Source organism: Rousettus aegyptiacus, unplaced genomic scaffold (assembly GCF_014176215.1).
Source record: "Rousettus aegyptiacus isolate mRouAeg1 unplaced genomic scaffold, mRouAeg1.p scaffold_m13_p_1, whole genome shotgun sequence".
NCBI lineage: Eukaryota > Metazoa > Chordata > Mammalia > Chiroptera > Pteropodidae > Rousettus > Rousettus aegyptiacus.
Window position 1 is genome coordinate 179,728,812 of NW_023416284.1, and position 18,517 is coordinate 179,747,328.

At 45.3% G+C, this 18,517-nt stretch overlaps 1 protein-coding gene across 7 annotated transcripts in view; it reads left to right on the forward strand.

The window, feature by feature from the left end:
* The window catches only part of TULP4 (TUB like protein 4), a 165,673-nt gene that overhangs the window by 11,454 nt on the left and 135,702 nt on the right, over positions 1-18,517 (forward strand). The window contains exon 1 of one of the 7 annotated variants that reach the window (XM_036223241.1): positions 1-18,517. This exon is cut by the window's right edge and continues 12,992 nt beyond it. The exons of the other annotated variants lie outside the window; for them this stretch is intronic. The gene's annotated coding sequence lies outside the window, so the exon portion shown is untranslated. 7 annotated transcript variants of the gene reach the window in all.

Sequence of the window (18,517 nt, forward strand, 5' to 3'; positions counted from 1 at the left end):
GTACCTACAGGTAGGAGTCCGTCCGCCCTTTTAGTTCCCAGCGTTTTCTCTGTGGCTTGGGACTTTTCCTATTACAAGCGATACTGTTGCTTTCATACGCATAACAGTTTAATACAGCCTTTCCCCACATATGCCATTTTATTATGTCTTCACAGCAACCTCGCGCATTTTCTCATTTTATGAGAAAACCGAGGCCAAGGCGTTTGCCATGAAGAAGCACAGGCTAGAAAGGCAGAATCTGATCTAGTCGGTGGGTCAGAGGTGGCGTCCCTGAGGAGGCGCAGAGGCCTTGGTGAGAGAGATCCCTTTTCACGTGGGGTCCTATATCCCGTGGTCTTTATTTCAAGAGCAGAGCCGCTGACCGTTTCAGTGCGGGCTATGGCAGGAGTACAGTTAGCTACAGTTAAGCCGCCCCTGCTAAAGACAGCCTTGGCCTGACATTCCACAGATCCAGGTCGATTTGCCGAGCTGGCGAGGAGCAGGCCCTGGTGATTCGCAGGTCCGTCCAGGAAAGCATAGAGGAGCACCTCTGCCTGGAACCTGACAAAGTAAACCATCTAGGTTCTTTTCTTCCCCCTTACACACACACACACACACACACACACACACACACACACACACACACACACACGCAGCTTTCATGTTTTCTAACTTAGATGTAATTTGCGTACAGTCTGTCATTCTCTTAATGTTTGATCATTTAGGTTAAAAATGTAGCCGAGAAATCTATGTTGGGGTTATAAAAACAGGATAGATGGTTTCACTGTAAATACAATTTTAAGGATGTAGTAATGTGTCTGAAATTGAACTTTTAGCATCTCCAAAGGTTTTTCTCCAGGTTCGATATAATAAGATCTGCTCTGATTCTCATACATATGGATGTATTAGCAAAGCTGGATGACATCCCAGTCAGTCAGGCGGGGAACCTGCCCGAGCCACGGAGTGGAACCGCGATGGAAGCTGCAGCATTCCTGTAATTATATTAGGATGTGCTGTGGTCCCTCTCTATGTTTATTAATTAGTGGAGTTGTAACGAGACTTTCCCCCCGCCCGTGCTTTTAAGGATGCTCATCAGTGGGCCTCCGCGCAGGGTTTTAGTTGTGTTTGGGAGCCTTCTGCGTCCAGGTGGGAGGGATCCGTGTTTCAGGTGGCAGCAGGTGAGCCTCCCGCCAAGTTGGCATGATGGGAACAGGACTCTTCTGGGTTGCCATCTGTTTGTGGCTGATAGGAAACCAGCAGTGACTTCTGAGGAGTTTATGTTGAAATGCGTAGGAATTAGTAATGTTAGGACCATGCTGATCAGGTACCAGGAGGTGGGAGGAAACAGGCTGTGTGGAGTGAGGTTTCCTTGTTGCCGTTTCCGGGAGATGGCTGCTCGGGTTCAGTGGTCCCCGCCCGGGGCCCCCAACCACTGCTCTTTCCTGCCCACGCACCTCAGTCCCAGGTCTGTACTCAGCTGCCCATGGCAGGGGAACACCACGTTTACATGAGTGTCACATGTACCACGCGCGGCGTTTGCCACTGAGGGGATTCGGTCTGTCTCTGTAACTCTTTTAACGTGTCAGGTGTTTTGGTGCTTTTTAAATTTGTGGTGAAATACTGGTAGCAAAATTTATCATTTTAACCATTTATAAAGGGTGCAGTTCAGTGGCATTAAGTGCATTCATATTGATGTCTGACCATCATGATGGTGTCTTAACCGAACTTTTACATACAGTGTCCCTCAGCATCCTTAGGGGGTTGGTTCCTGGATCCCCACAGATACCGAAACCCACAGATGCGTAAGCCCCTTATGTGAAATGGTGTAGTGTTCGCATGTAACCCACATTTGTGTACAGGCGACAGCAGGGTGTGCCTACACATCACTTCACTTGCGTGGGTTGAGTGTAGTGCTCGGTGCGTGGCAAATTCAAGTGTTGCTTTTGGGAACTTTTGGGATTGTTTTCAATATTTTAGACTCCGCGGTGGTTTGAGTCCGCGGCTGTGAGACTCGCTGACGTGGAGGGCCCACCGCACTTAGAAAATAGTGGTGCTGCTTCTCCCTGGACCAGAATGAATGAAAATTCATCCTCACGTGCTGCCTCATGGGACGTCCCTCTGGTGTCGAAGCTCGCATTCGCTTCCTTTCCAGATGGGAGTTGCCTAGGTGAAGTGGGGGTGCTGGCAGCCCCGTTTCTCTGGGTTTGGTTTGCCGCTCTGGGACCTGGGAAGCCCTGCTCTCCAGGCGCAGTGATTTTGGTGGCGTCCCAAACGCGCTCTGTCTCTTCAGTACTACACCTCAAAGCTAGGGTGCGGAGTAGAGAGCCGCTCACTCCGCCTTTAGCCCAGTATTGCTTGGTAGGTTAACTAGAGGAGTGGCCTGCGGTGGCCTGCCGAGCGTGCGCCAGGCCCAGTGACCCCGGTCACCTGCTGCCAGGGAAGCGGGTTCTCAGGGACCGCTGTCCCTTTCTGGCCCGGGCGGGTTCAGTCGGCCACCTGCCTGTTTCTGTCCTGCCTCTTTCCGGTCAGCAGAGGACTGGGGAGCCCTGTGGTAGGAGGGTCTTGATTACAGACAGTGACCTAACTGAACTCACTTATACAAACAAGGGGAGTTCGTTAGGATTCTGGGCTGTCCACCGGAATCTCGGCAGGAATACAGCTGGGCCTCAGGTCAGACCCAGAGACGGGAACGCTGTGTGGATGGGCTGGGGCGCCCCTTCCTTCTCTCTCCGCCCCGGTCTCTGAGCTTCCCTCAGCACAGACCAGCATCCTCGACTCGTAGGTCCATGTGGCAGACATGGCTGCCAACACCTGTGGTTTTCATACTATGCCCCAAGTGTCTTGAGAGACTATTTTCTCTTATGTTCCAGAAAATTCTGGAATTCTGGGAGGAACTGATGAGTGGTCATAAAAACAGTCATTTTCCTGGTAACCCTGGGGAGGATGAGAACAGTTAAAGAGGCCATCGAGGTTGAGCAGAAATGGCATCCCTGCTACAGTTCACAGAGGTGTACAGGGCACCCAGCTGGTTCAAAACCATGAGGGGACCCGGTTGTGACAGCATCTAAGGTTTGTATTAGAAACCAAACCAAAGCAAATCCATAAAACCAAAATCTAAACCAAAGCAAGGCACTGCCACCAACATGACCAAGTAAGGTGAGGGGATGAACCTGCTGCACAAATTCCGGAATTACTTTTTAAAATATTAAACTTCTTTCTTAGTTAAATAAATTACGGCATATTTTCATATCAGCAGTGTTTGAAGTCAGAGCTTGATTTGAGATATATATTCCTGAAAACTTGAGTATAAATAAAATATTTTAAGTTAAATTATATTTTAAATGCACAGGGAGAGCTTGCTGTTAGAAGGAAGGGCTCTTTTGAAAATCTTTTTCTAACATCCACTAATTGAACTTTCTAAATTTGAATCTTCCTGCATCACTTTCGCTTAGATCAGAGTGTGCCGGTGGACTGTCCTTCCTTGCTGTCATCACCTGGTCAGGGTCACTGATACATTGGCAGATCACATAATCCACTGATTTCAGAGGTTATGAAAAGTAGCTGCGCCTTTTTTATTGTGTGGTTACGCACATGGATCCCCTGTATGAATTTGAGAACCCTCTAAGAATTGGAATTAAATTGGGATCGAATGTCCTGTGTGAATTGTGAACCTATATGCAGTAATCCAAGGAGATTTGAAAGTATTGGTTAGTAATTGCAAAGTGTCAAGAAAGGGTGGTCTGATAATTCTGTGAATTAGTGCCATTTGAGAATTTGAGAATTTATGAATATTGGTTTGTCTTTTCGAATGTGCACGATCTACTTCATTTGCATATCAGTCATTAAGGTATTTATTACCCATTTGACCTATTATTGTGTTTAAAATTAAAACTCAAACAATTTTTCCTCAGAACATGTGGCTTGTGTGGAAGTGTGACTTATTACTGGCGTTGAGGGGGATCCGATTAGCACCTAAATAAACATTGCTACAGTGGAGGACACCTCTGGAAGGCTGCTCTAAATGCCCCTTACTCTGCTAAATTTCCTTCTTTCAAAAGGGTAGAAAACATTTATTGCTGCTTTCAAGGATGTAGAAGCCAAGCAGAGTTCTGAAGTAGTGCAGAGCGAGCCTTGCCGTGGGATGCAAACCGGGAGTGCTGCGTGTAGGTGGTGGGAAACCCTTTATCCCAAATGACCCTCCTCCCGTTCTGCAGGCCTCTCTGAGGACTGGGGAGGCGCAGTGCCTTCAAAATGATGTTGGAAGTAATAATGTAAAAGCAGAAAAAAATCATACACGGAGAGGCCGATTTCACGTGGTGCCTTATGACAACACAAAAGATCTAATGTAAATTTGACAAGCCACTGCCTGTGTTAGAGTTTTCACAGCATTTTTAGAACTGTCACCTTTGACCTTTGTTGATAAAGGTGATAAAGGGTGGAGCAAATAATCTTTCATTTACAGATGGGAAAACCGAGTGTGGGAGAAACGGCACCACTCAGCTCTCCCAGCCATTAACCGAGCCGCCAGGAACCCATCTTCTGGGTCCTGGTCACATTCTTTTCCCATTTCGCTTTTCCCGCCCTTCCTTTTTTAAAGAAATTTTATTTATTTACTTACTTATTTAGAGCCCAGCCTTCGCTCATAAAAGAGTAGAGGTAGCTTAAAAATAATGACTAAAAAGGAAGTTATATTGAAAGAAGATTTTGGCTTAAGTAGGTTTCTTCTTAAACTTTGAAAATGAGGATCAGAGAAAAACTGTTTATTTGGTTAAAATTAAAACCTCTGGGTGCCCAGAGCTCCCTACCGGTTTTTAGGTCATTCCACAGCCCCAAATATTAAGCCCATATAAAACCTTTTTATTTTGCCCCAAATTTAGGGTTGTGTGAATGGAGAAAGGAGTAACCCGCGAGAGCGCTTTGTGGCTGCAGACGTTTTATCTTGGCTCTTTGGGTATTATACTTAGTGCGTCAATTTTTGATGTTCTTACAAGTGTAAGCACAAAAAGCAGCAAGATATCACAGCACATTTGTAAAATGGAGGGAAACCACCCATAGTCTCCACCATTAGCAGTCTTAAGCACAGCATTCTTTTGAATTCTTTTATATATTTTTTTGTAGTTGTAATCAAACTGCAAAACACCTCTGTATGCTTTTTAAATTTAACGTAGCATAATTCTCATGTTTTTGTACGGTCTTCATAATTACGCCTTTTCATTGTATAATGTGGTATCACATGTGGTATAAAATATGTTTAACATGAAGTTTACCATTTTAACCATTTTAAGTGTACAGTTTAGTGGCAATCAGAACATTCACATTGTTGTGCGAACATCGCCACCATCCGTATCCAGAATATTTTTGTTTTCCCAAACTGAAACTCTGTCCCTGTTAAACAGTAATTTCCTATTTCTACCCCCAACCCCCACCTCCCAGCTCCTGGCCACCGCCCTTCTACTTCCTGTCTCTGATTGCTGTAGATACCTCACAGAAGCGGAATCACACAGTGTTTGTCTTGGTGCCCGCCTTACTTCATCTAGCATCTTGCCTTCAAGGTTTGTCCATGTCGTAGCACGTGTCAGAATTTGCTCCCCTTTTTCAGGCAGAATAATATTCCATTGTATTTATATACTACTTGTTTATTCATTCATCTGTGATGGACACCTGGGTAATTATACTTTTTGAAGGCTGTATAATATTCCATCAAGTAGATAAATCATAATGTACTTAAGTGTTTGACTATTATCGGACATTTGGGTTGCTTCCAATTTGGGGCTATTTTAAAAGAAATATAATGGATATCATTACTTTTTATCCTTCTGTTGAATGGATTATAGAAATACCGATGTTCAGCGTTATTTGCTGTTTACTGAGTTAGAGTTTAGGCTGAATGTTTGGATGAAGAGAATTTAGGTGTGTGCTAAATTAAATGCATTACTCCACGTTTTTATTGATTATGCCTTAGTTTAGTGAGGAAGGGCTACCTAAAGAATTCTTGCCTCAGCAGAGTGCCGCCTCAGCGAGAGAGCATAACCCAGTGGTCTGTGCTGTCAGAATGACCAACGTTTTGATAGTCAAAGAACTGGACCCCAGACGCTATTCAAGAACATCTGTTGACTGATAAACAGATTATACAAATCTTTGAAAATAAAACATGTACAGTGCCGAAACTATAATTCTTACAGGTCCTAGTGGTCATGCTGGGGAAGAATTGGCATCTCTGTTCCTGTTTCCATTGTTACCAGTCATTGGCATGTCTGTGAATACAGAATTAGCATGAAAGATGTGAATCTTGTCCTCAAAGATCTTACATCCACGTTGTCATGGTAATGTGTCAGACAGACAGAAAACCCAAGGCTCTGAGTGATGAGAGGAGCCGGCCTGGGGCCTGGGCTCGTGCAAAGTAGTCCATGGCAGGCCTCACTTGCCTTTTAGACCATTGTCAGACTCAGGGGAGAGGAGGCCCCCAGAGGATTCCAGAAGAGGGTCCTCAGTGTGACGTCCTGCCCTCCCTTCTGCTGCAGGTATGTTAGGCTGTGTACAGCTCATGGCCACCTCATAGTGCACCTTGCATATCATTAGAGAATTGAATCCTTTGCCAGTCAGCCTGTCGCTGTGGCATTCCAGCTGAACTGGGGTGTCGCTCCCCTGCCCATGGGGATGGTCAGACTCCCATCCCCCTCACGCCGGGTGTGCATGGCCTTTGCCTGAAGCCCTTTGTTTGAGGGCGGTATGCTTACCTGTGCCTGGACGAACTGAGGCTCTTCCGTGCTCTTCTGTCTTCTAACCCCATCTGCTCTGCGTCTTTCAGAAATTCCTCAAGGGCCCATCAGTGGTACCTTTGTTTTCTGCAGATAGTTCTTTGTACTTTCATATTTGTTTGGTTATGTTAATGGGAATTTGGGAGAGGGGATGGTAAACACATAGGGCTCGTTCACCATCTGAATTTATCCTTGTGTATTGTGTTTTCCCCTCTTGCTGAACTCTCTTAATGGTACTAATTTCATTCAGTTCTGGTGGGTTTTCCAGGCAGAAATTGTATTACTTATAAATAAGGATGAATTTTGGCTCTTTTCTGCAACTTTTTTTCCCCCGTCATAATGGACTTCCTGGAATTTCTGGTGATACTGAATAACATATTGGTGGACATCTCTGATTAATTCTCACCTGAGCCAGACTGCCTTTGGCACTGTTGGTTTTAATTACTTTCTGCATATTGCCAAATTGCTCTCTGGAAAGATGGACTGGAAGTGGAGTGTGCTCATTGCGCACTTCTTCACCCGTGCTGAGTGGCCAGAATGTTGGGGAGCCTCTTTCTAAATTGCAGTTCTGTCATTTTAACTTTAAATTTGGTCACTTGTTTCCTCTAGAAATTCTGGAGTCTGTGAGAACAGTCAGACTTGGCCTAGATGCATACATTGTTTTATTCTCATCAAATAACTACACATAATTCCTCCCACCCGACCCCCCAATTCCAAAACTATACGGGTGTAGAGTGAAAATTACCATTTAGTGGCAGGCAGCACAGTTTGGTGGAAATGTGTGGGTCTTGGAGTCAGATATCAGATATTAGCTCTGTCACTAACAGCCTGGTGATTTTTGATAATCTTAACTGGAACTCTTTGAACCTTGGTTTAATCACTTGTAAAATAGGGGTTTTACTCTCTCCCAGGGAGGCTGTGAATATGGAGTAAGATGAGAAGTGGGCCCTTAGGAATGCCCCTTAGTCAGTCATTAGTCCTCGCTCTGTGCCTCCTCTCTCCCCGGTGGCTCATTAATATACTAAGGCCATTCTGCAAGAATTGTCAAAGATTTTGGTAGACTTTAATTTTAATCAGAGATAAAGTTTTACCTTCCCTTCCCCCCCATGATTCTTTGTCCCAGTTTAATTTTCAAATCGAAATCAGGGTGAATGATAATTGTTTTTACATATTCTTTTAGTAACTTATTCCAGATTTTAAAAAATTGCTTAATGGGTAGACTATCAGTAAAATTACAACAGCAATATCTCACATTTACTGAGCAATTATAACTGTGTGACAGGCAGGTAATTAAGGTATTCTGTGTGTATTTATTTAATCTTCTCAACAATCCTACTTTATAGGAACTTGAGGCACAGAAAGGCCACTCACCTCAGGAGTGTGGCCCAGGCTGCACACCTGGGCCGTCTGGCTCTGGTGCCGTGCAGGTCAGCGGCTGCCGCTGCGCTGCCATCATGGTCCCGAAGGGGTCGTTCTCTTCATTTCGTATGCTTAAAGCCTATTCCCTTGTATATCCATCTATTTAAGCTATCCCTCTATCCATCCATCTATATCTATCTATCGATATAGATAGAAATAGAAGTATGTAGAAGAAATGACCTGGGTGTTTGAAAACGCTAATTATTATATAGTTAGATAGCAAGTGTCAAATATAGAGCATTCACGTCCGTTGAATATGTTAATTCTAATCTGTAGCGCTAAGACTTTTTCCTTACCTGCGCAGTATAATTTTATTTATTCACCCTTGAAATTGCCACCCAGATCTGAACCTTATACCTCTAGGCTGCTTTCTTCCCCTCCGTGGGGTGAGCGTCTCGGTTCAGGCACCATTGGCTCGCCCCGGATCACTGCCATAGCCTTCTACCGATCCTTTCTGGTTTCACTCCGTCCCCTTCCAGGTCTCTTCCACGCAGCAGCAGTACTGGTCCTGAGATGAAAACCAGAATATTTTGGTTCCCTGCTTAAAACTGTTCAGTGGCTTCCCACTGCACTCGGAATTAGATATAAACTCCCTTCTGTGGCCGGCAAGGCGCCTCCTAAACGTTATCTTATGCCCTGTTTCCCACTCTGTGCCTCCCTGCCTGGTCTTTTTTCATATCCTCTTATGCACCCAAGTCTTCACTGCCTCTCTGCCCCTGGCTGGAAAGCTCTCCATCACTTCCGTGGTCCGCCCTGCAGTCCCTTCTCGGAGGACCTTCCCTCCCCAGCCCGTGCAGCGTTCTTCCCCCTCCTCGCAGCTTTCATCCCCAATGGCAATACCTTGTCTCTTCCCTTTTGCCCTTGTCCCCCCTTTAGAGTGTAAGCTCCCTGCGGGCTAGAGCGCAGTAAATGTTTGCTGAGGAACATAAATACAGGTTTAATTTTAGGCTACTTTAGAAACCGAACTTCTTCCAGTTGCAGAAGGTGTTTTGAGTTCCAAAAGAGCTGAATCTTACAGAGCCAGGAGCACAGCCCACCGGAAGCCATGGAAAGCTTACTAGTCCTGCCACTTCGGAGCACGCAGCCGGCCAGAGTCCCGGGGCACTGACCCCTGGGTGCTGGCTCCTTCACTTTCAGTCCTGCCCTTCTTCCTTGTGCACCACAGAGCTTGACCTTGGGAGACCGCTGTTGCCCAGACCGTGGAAAGCGGCCAGACCGGGGAGCGCTCACGCATGGTGAGGAGCTGGACCCGGGAGTGTTTGGCCGTGTCCCTGCCTCTGAAAGGCCGTGGGGTAGGTGACCTTTCAGGCCCTAATCTGACTCTCACCAGCTCGGATTCTCCAAGACACTTGGACCATCAGTTATGACTTCTTTAGCTCTGTTGTGAATCCCGCCCCGCCCCTCTGCAACTCTGTCGCTGTCCTGAGGGATTCTTCTGGAACCACCTTAGATGTACAAATACTTTTTAAAATGACAAATCCTTTTATTTTCTTTAGTGACTAATTCTCTCAGGATGGGGTCTAAGAAAATGTGCCTCATGAGAATCTCTGTAGTAGGCAAAAAGATGGGATTTGGGCTAATTTTAGTAAATAGGCAATAACTGTTAGCAAATTAATTAAGATCTTGTTTGCAGTTCTTTTGTGGAGGACAATAAATTATCAGCTTATTTAAGACCCTGTGACTTCCAAAGAACTGTCATTCTGTGAAAGTATTGAATGAGGATGGGCCCCCGCCGTGAGGGGTGGCCGTGTGCGAGCACACTCACTTTCCAGAGAGGGGCATGTTCTCTCCCACCAAGCCGGAGTGAGGACTGATGGGCCGGGGAGGCCTTTTTCCTAAAGCAGCAAAGACGCAGCACGCCCTCGGTCGGCTAGGGGAGGCCAGACACGGCCCTCATTAACAATGCTTCGGTGGTTCCCTGTTCCTAAGCTCATGATTTAGACAGGTAGCAGTAAATCAGGACAGAGGGCCTCAGCTTGGCAAGCTCATGCCATAGGATCCCTTCCCTACAGCAGTCTGTCTTTTTAAATTTGGAATAACTGGGAAGTGATGGGGGTAAAGCACTTTCTCTACAAACCAGAGGTGTTTCTATTAGCAAAAAGAGAGGGCCTGCGTTATCAGAATCTACAGATGTTCTTCTGCCTGGCTTTTCTTGGTCCTTGAACAGCCCACAGTCAGGGGAGGTCAGGGAAATGAGATCTCTTCATAGACACTGAGGAGAGTTGGGGAGAGTCTTGATGTTGGAGCCCAGGTACACTGGGGGTTACAATGACTTTTGAGGACTAGCTTGTGTAGCCGTGACCATGCTCGTGACATTACCTCTTTAGGTTATTTAGACAGAGTTCTGAACAGCCCACTTAAAAACAACCCACTTGCAGACGGACCTTGACCCTGCGGTGTGTGGACTAATTGGGGAAGTTTGTACCAGGGACACCTGGAGCAAGGATTGGCGTTGGCCGCGGTGGCGAGGACACCTCCTCGTCTCTGCTCTCTTGCTTTTCTGGCTGTGGAAGAGCTCGTTTCCAGTGTCACGCTGAGCTTGGTGACTCTGACGTTTTGGTGGCTCGGGGCGTAACTTCCGGCTTTCGTGGGGCAGCTGTTGCTCTGCACTTTGAGTAACAGATCTGGTAGCAGGACACCTCGGATGATTCTCAGGCCGTGGCCAGTTGGCGTCAGTGAAGCGGGCACTCTGAAACGCCCCGCCGCCCCCCGCAGCCGTCCCGGCGTGTGGGTCCCGGCAGTCGCCCTTCCTTTTTCTGGCAGCAGTAATCTCTTTGGTCTTTCTGGGCCGTCTCAAGCTTGGCTTGAGGCAGCTCTGCTTTCTGCGCTCAGGGCCCATCCCTGCAGCCCTGTCGCCGACTCCTGAAGGCTCTCCTCTTCCTTGGACACTGGGGCCTCGTGTGTGTTGGGCCTTCGTGGCAACGGGCGAAGGCAGTTGTGAGCTCCCTGTCTTGCCAAATTCATCATGTGGAGTGACAGAGCTTCAAGGGGTCTTAAATCTGTTGATTGTCAATCAAAGGACTACACTGTGTTTGCTTTGGGTAAAGTATTTGGGGGCGGGGCGGGGGAGGTCTGTTTTCGCAGCACAGTTCCTTCCAGACTCTGTAAGCGTCGGTCTTGGTGTATAGGACAGTGAGCTGTAGTGACAGTGCAGCGTCGTAAAGAAACAACCAAACGCAGCACTTTGTCTCTCCCTCCAGTGGTCGCGATGCAGTACGTTTTGGACATTTAGAGGGGAAATGCAGAATACATTTTTTTTTTTGTTTTTTGTCCCTTGCTTTAAAAGGTAAGATGATCCAGCACTTTCCAAAAGATGTTTTTATTTTTGGACTAAAAGATAGTGTTTATGCTCATATTGATTGAATTGATCAAAATAGTTTTAAAGACATATGCCTAGCTCTCTCTTAGGATGTAACACTGATAACACTGATTTAATTTGAGAAAATTTTATACCATATTTTTAGAAGAATAGTTGCTTTGACGGTAGTGAGAGTTTTTCTTCTTGATCAGTTTACCTGTTTTATTACTTTATTTTGATTTTTAATAGATGCCAGCAAGTGTTTATTAGAGCCAATTATTTGTTGTTGTTGTTTTAATCCTGATTTCTCTCCCCTTTAAACAGCTAGTTGAACAAATACGTATTGAAGGCGCTGCGTCAGGAATGGTGGAAGTGAGGCGACGTGTCAGTGTCAGGGAGTCGGGTGATGAGGCTGGGCTTCCTTTACACAGACCGGGAGTGGGGGGTAGAGGCGGAGGGGGTGGCGATCCAGAAGACTGGACATGGTTTTTGATGATGTAGAACAATATTTGTTCAGAATTTGAATCTCATATTTGTTTTCTACCATTTACTTGAAACTTTTTTTTTCAGTTGAAACTTTTTAAGGATACTGTTAGTTTACATATAAACACGATTTAGCCCAGGTGTGACAGAAAGATGTGTCCTTTTCCTTTCTGTTATCTTCTGATCTCAATATCATGGGGAAAAAATAACAGAGTTTGATACTAATAATTTTAGAGACGCAGTCGCCAACCTCTTTGGCACCAGGGACCCATGCCCCTGATGATCCCAGGCGGAGCCGAGGCGGTGCTGGCTGGCTGACGTCTGGCGCTAGGGCGCGGCTGTGAACCCAGACGAAGCTTCTCCCGCCGGCCTGCCGCTCACCGCCCGCTGTGCGGCCTGGTTCCTGACAGGCTGGGTGTGGCGACCCCTGGTTTAGAAAATACTTCCTAGCCTAAGTATGTGATCTTTTATTTGCACCCATGAGGAAAGTCTTTAACACATGGCTTAAACAGCGCAAAAATCAGTTTTAAATGACTTCATCAGTGTTCAATTTCAGATAATTATGTTAAAAAACAAAAGAAAGAGAACCTCCCCCTCTCCGCTCAGTCATCTGACACTAGCATAAGTGTCCTTGGTCGCTCTCCTTTCCTGACCCTTGGAATGCTGTGGGTTCCCCGATGGTCTCACTGGGACAGGCAGCAGACTGTTCGTCCTCACCCACAGGTCCTCAGGTGCGGCAGACAGCTGTGAACACCTGATGCTTGTTTGGCTTCGAATTTAGCATGTGAACTGCTCTACTAGAAAGTCATCTCCTAACCACCGGGCTGTTGTTTCGGATGGTGCTGTGAAATTAGGTGATGCTTCTTTATGACCATGCTAACTGTGAGCCATTAACCATGTGGGTGGACAGGAAGGACATCACAGTAGATGTGAGGGTTTGGCTTTCTTAGTAACTAGGGAGTCAAAATAGACAATTTAGTAAGTGAGAAAATTGTGGATTTTTCTTATATAATATAGTCTCCATTTTTTTTTAATTTATGAACTTGAGTGTTCATTGTTGAGAGGTAGGCCTTAGTGTGACTGTTAATTAGAACTGTAGTATAACAATCTTGTGGTAGGAATCCCAATGTAATATGAATACATTTAAAGAAAGGAAACCTTATACATGATAAAGGGAATAATCAAAGCCATGCCAAGTACGTGATACTGTGCTTTCATGCCATCGTATCTTTATCTGGAATTGCTTTTTATTTTTGATACTGGACATTTATTACCTATCCTCCTTGGTTATTTAAAGTCATCTTTTCTTCATATTTCTTCATCAGGAATTTGTTTTCTTAGCTTTTTGGAATAAGAGGCTACCTGAATGTAGATTTTCTTTTTATTATGAAGATTAGTTTCTTATAGAAATTCTTAGATGAAGTTAAAAACTGTGCTAAGAGAGAAAGCCATGATCAAGAGGAGGCCCCTCCAGGGTGCCTCAGTGCCTCTGTAGGTGGGGAAACTATTGGCACAGTCTCCGATAGCTGCGGCCACAGAGCTGAACGCCTAGCTCTCTTTAGGAAGGTGGCCGTATCGGGTGATTCACTGAAGATGCAATTTTGCGTTTGAGACCCGGAACCATCTTCAGCTTCGCAGGAGACGATCTTATATTCTAGAGGTATTTAAAAGGTGCGCTCTAATCGTGCAGTACACATTTTAACTGTTTAAATTGGGAGAAACACTGTCATTTGTCATCTAAATTAGAAAGTCGAGGGTGTGTTTTATTCCTCGTTTCTCCACTGGTTAGCACAGAGGCGAGGATGTAAGGCGCTCAGGTGTTTGCTCAGTGAATGAAAAGATGGAGAGATGGATGGATAAATAGTTGGGTTTTGTTTTAAAAATATTTTATTTAAAAAGAATCAGTAGCAGATATATTAAAATATGAGGAAAAATGCCACTTTGAGTCGTCTGTGTTCTCGATTCTTTGGGTAAGTGACCAGAAGGGAGACCGGTTATCACGTGGGGCCAGATTGAGCTGCCTCAGTTTGGGATGTTCCGGGAGGGACATGCAGAAAGGCAAAAGGAGAAACAATTCCATTTGTTCCTGTGCAGTTTTACTGGTAGCTGAGAAAGGTAATTCAGACTTTGGAGTCCTAGGTTAAAGTTCCTGCCTTAATTTTCTCATTTACACAACAGGCCTAAATGATGAGGTCTTCTTTCTTATCTTAGTGTTTATTCTGTCACCCCAGAGGGATGACAGGGGTAAGTAGCAACATTTCACAGATAAGCAGTGGGGGCAGGGAGCAGGGGTGCATGCTTTAGGGCCTTTTTCTAGCTTGTTAACTGGTCTGATTGAGAGTCATGCTTTTTAGGAAGAATGGAAGGACACCTTCTCTGTCTGTTGGATCCATAGCAGACCACAGCACGTGTGGGACTGCAGGACCCCAGTCTGCAAAAAGATCACTTTTACTGAATTATTCTTTTACGTCAAATTTTATTCCTTTGCTATAGGAAATAAGTGTAAGTCTTTTCTACATGCGTGTGAAATTGTTACAGCTGTTGCCCTCCCTCTCCATCGTCTGATGGCCCTTCTGTCATGCGTCAGTGTTGAAGTTTTTTCAGAATTTAATAAAAGAGAAAACATTATCTTTCCTGGACAGCTAGACAGTGTCCTCATTGCTGATAGGTTAACACCAGACATTCCCGTCTCCCTTTTCCCCAGCGGCAGGCGCGCGCAAGGCCGAGTGTTTGTGCTTGCTGTTAACGTTTCTGCTGTCTCCTTTTTCTTTTTATAAGACGATAAAGTCATTTTGTTTTGCATGCACTTTTTTATAAAGTGCTTTAAATTTTTTCTGGCGAGAGTCGTGTTTTTAATACATTGATTGAAACAACAGACGCTGTCATTATTAAGTACCAGCTTCGAATTATGCTTGTTACTACAACCTTCTTTTCCCACTAATTCCAGTTGATTTTTTTTTTTCTCATTTAGTCCTAGGGCACTCTGAGTACCTCCAAATTTAGGTATACAAATATCTTATTTAAGACCTTAATAGTATAGTGTAAGAACTTGAAGGAAACAGAATTGATCTGTTTCTTCCAAAAGCTAAGCTTTTTGATAAATGACTATGAATCCCTCCTGAGAACCTGGGTGATATAAATCATTGCCTGAACCCAAGACTGTGTTCATTATCTGCAGCTATGATTATAGCTTAATTGAAATGTGGCTTAAGGGAAGATTTGGATCATTATCTTTCTTCCTGCTACCTGAAGTGTACTCTTATTTGAGGTAACACTGTTTTCTGGGAAGAAGGTTCCTCCACTGATCAGACAGAAGCCCAGTGGAAAGTGAGATTCTGCAGTTCATCCTCTCATGTTTTATTTGTACAACTACCCAACGGTACTACCAGTAAACTGAATTTTCCCTGACATGTTTCATTCCTGTTGGTGTTATTGTAACAACACCTGTTGGAAGCAGGCATCTGGATCCTACAGGGACCCGATGCCTTCCTCGATGAACCGCATTTTTTTTTTAGCAATTTCTGATATAGGACGTCACGTTAGGACACGGAAAGCTACAGAGATGAGCATCTGTAAGTTCTGAGGGGTGCAGGCGTGACTGGGTCCTCGTCTAGCTTCTTTGAGCTTCATTTTGCTAACTCGTAACTATCTCCCACATATGGTTATTATTACAATAAAGGGAAATAATAAGAAAAGTTGAAGCATTATGCCTCGATACATTCAATAATAATCGAATCAGAATAATAAACATTTCCAAGCCCTTGGTGATGGTCCACTTACTCCCCAATCTGTGTAACCAAATTCCTGTGGAAAACAGCTCTGTGATGTAGAGTGTGACATTCTTGGGCTCTGAATCTTCCGATTTCACAGTACTGAATGAAGCACAACTGATGAGCTGTTTCCAATATTGGAGCTTCCACTTCATTCCCCTCATTTCCTGTACATGGGGTGTCCTGTGCCACATCTCTTACTCAAATTTGATTGCACTTTGGATCTGTGCTTGCCATGAATTTATGGGGCAAGTTATATACACAAGTGACAGTACCGTATTCCTAAACCGTCCGTCTTAATTGATGAACTCAGTAAAGAGTAGCATTGTGCACTTTACCTTCCGGTCATCCTTCAGAACTAATTCTAAAGGCCACATTGGTCTCCAGTCATGAAACAAGCTCCTGCCTCTGCCCCCTGCCCCTGCGGGTCTCTCCTCGCCCCCCTCCTCGCCCCCTCCCGCCAGCCCTGCCTGGCGCTCGTGTTGGTTGCGTGTGCTGCCCTCACCCGCTCTGGGCATCCCCTGCTTTGACGGCCCAAACGGTTTCACTCCTGCCCGCCTTGGGAGGGATTTCCGAATCCCCGTCTGTAGGTGATAGGTGGTAGAGTCTGGCCTCCTCCTGTCCGGATATCCTAGAAACCCTCCTGCTAGAAACACTTCCAGCAGAAATAGTGAAGAAGATAGAACAAACACCTGTTTGCTAATCTTTATTGCAAGAAAGTGAGAAACCCACAGAAAAGAGGAGTGAGCCTTCCTGAGGGGAGGCATCTGACACCAGAGTGAGAAGTGACCTGAGGGGACCTCTGCCGATACCAGGGACCAGGTTTCAGGGAGCTGGAGTTGCACCAGAACCTCCGAAGGACTGGGCTGGGGGTGAGTGTGGGGAGAGAATACTGTCGGCAAAGGGAAGAGGCTGCTTCTTAGCTTTATTTTAAAAAGTCTTTGAATCCCTTTGGTTTGAGATTTGAATTTGTTCTACCTGCATAGTCTGGAAAAACCCAAGCTGAGAAACTCATTTCAGTGCGTCTGGGTTGGAAGCACCAGGGGCTTGACAGAAGTAAACACAGACCCCTTCTGGAACGATGCCACCTGCAACCCACTGACTGCGAGCTCTAAAAAAGCAGAGCATGAAAACATTTATAAGGAAATGAGCCACCGTGTATGAGAGGCACCCTAAAGTCGGTTATGATGTGTGTGCCGTTTGTCCCATTCGTTCATCTGTTCATTGGTCAGATTTTTATCCATCACTCATTCTAAACTAGGTGCCATTCTCAATGCTGGTTTATAACAGAAAACCTTCTGTGGGGAAATGGGTATTGGGCCATTGACCAGGTGATTGGAACATCTGGCCCAGGGCCCTGCCCACTTCAGGGCTCTGAGTCACTGCAAGATAACTGGTTATTTGCTGGTCCCAGATTGAAAGCAACCGACTTATATCAGTACCTTTATTTTACAAATGAAAAACAGACCACAGTGGTTAGATAATGTGCCCAAGGTATGAACCTCAGGTTCCTTGTCTTCAGAGTGGGGTTAATGCCTTCCTCACAGAGGTGCCGTGATGATGGAGGGTCAGCCAGCACATCACTGGCCGCGAGCACGCCATTCTTCCTTTCCCGTCCCGCCAACAGTCACAGGTAGTGCAAGGACTCAGTTCTGAATTTTGGGCTGAATGCTTTTCTGCTGCTGGCTGGACTCCAGGAGATCTTTTATCGTTCAAGCCCATAGGATGTCACCCTTTCACTCTTTGTTTTACGATTACATCATGTTTGTGAGTTTTGCTTCCATAGTTTGTGAACTGTTTAAATTCAGGGACCAGATCTTGTATTTTTATGTGAACTGTATATTACCTAGTCTTGAGCTGGCTCCTTGGTAGATGTTTTATAATACTTGTTTATTGTTGTTTGATTAATGCCATCGTTATGAGGAAATGAAAATATTTCTATCCAAAAAAGGTATTATGGTCATTATGTGAGAGTTATGGCAAAGTAAGAAGATACTTTGCTGGCTCTTTACGATGCAGACGTCTGCATTCTGCCCTCCCAGCCCCCGACTGATGAGATGACTCCCACCTGGTTTCCTGGGACAGTCCGTTTCGGTCCTGGGCCACTCGTTCATTCAGTGCCAGGCCGGGCCTCTCTCCATGTTGGTGGAGATGATTGAATGCCCACAACTGCCTCTGTGTGGCCCCAGGCACATGTTCAGAATCAGAAATGTAGCCATTTTAGTGGGCACTGGGCCATGGGATAGCTCTGGTCCCCTGCCTCCCCGCCCTGCCCTCTGCCCCAGTGCGTGGTCCCCGGTGGACAGTCAGGCATGCTCTCTGTGTCCGCCCTGCCCATCCTTTGGCCGAGGGTCAGCCACTCCTGTGTGCCGTCAAGACCAGGAAGGAATCACTTGGAAGTTATCCCTCCCACAGAACCCAGCCGCGGCTGGGCCATAGCCAGGCCTGTTTTCTGTGCAGTTGCTGGCTGCATTTCAGCTATCCATTTGAGCCCTTTTTGTATGAAAGACATGGAAATGCCAGGGGATTAATTTTGCAAGTAAAAAAGATGGCAGCAGATGTAAAAACAGATTTACTCATCATGATGTAAATTGGTGTTTTGTTTTCATTTTAGTTTAACAATATATAGGTATTTATGAAAATATTTGGCTGTAAAAAAATTAAGAAAAATAACCAACTGCCATATCTGTTATAATCCCATTCAGTTTAGTTCTTTGGAAAGAACTTCAAGTTGTAAATTTAAAAAATTACTGAAATTTATGTTAGTATTAAAAATAACCTTAAAAAGTTTTAAGTGATAATCTGAAAGA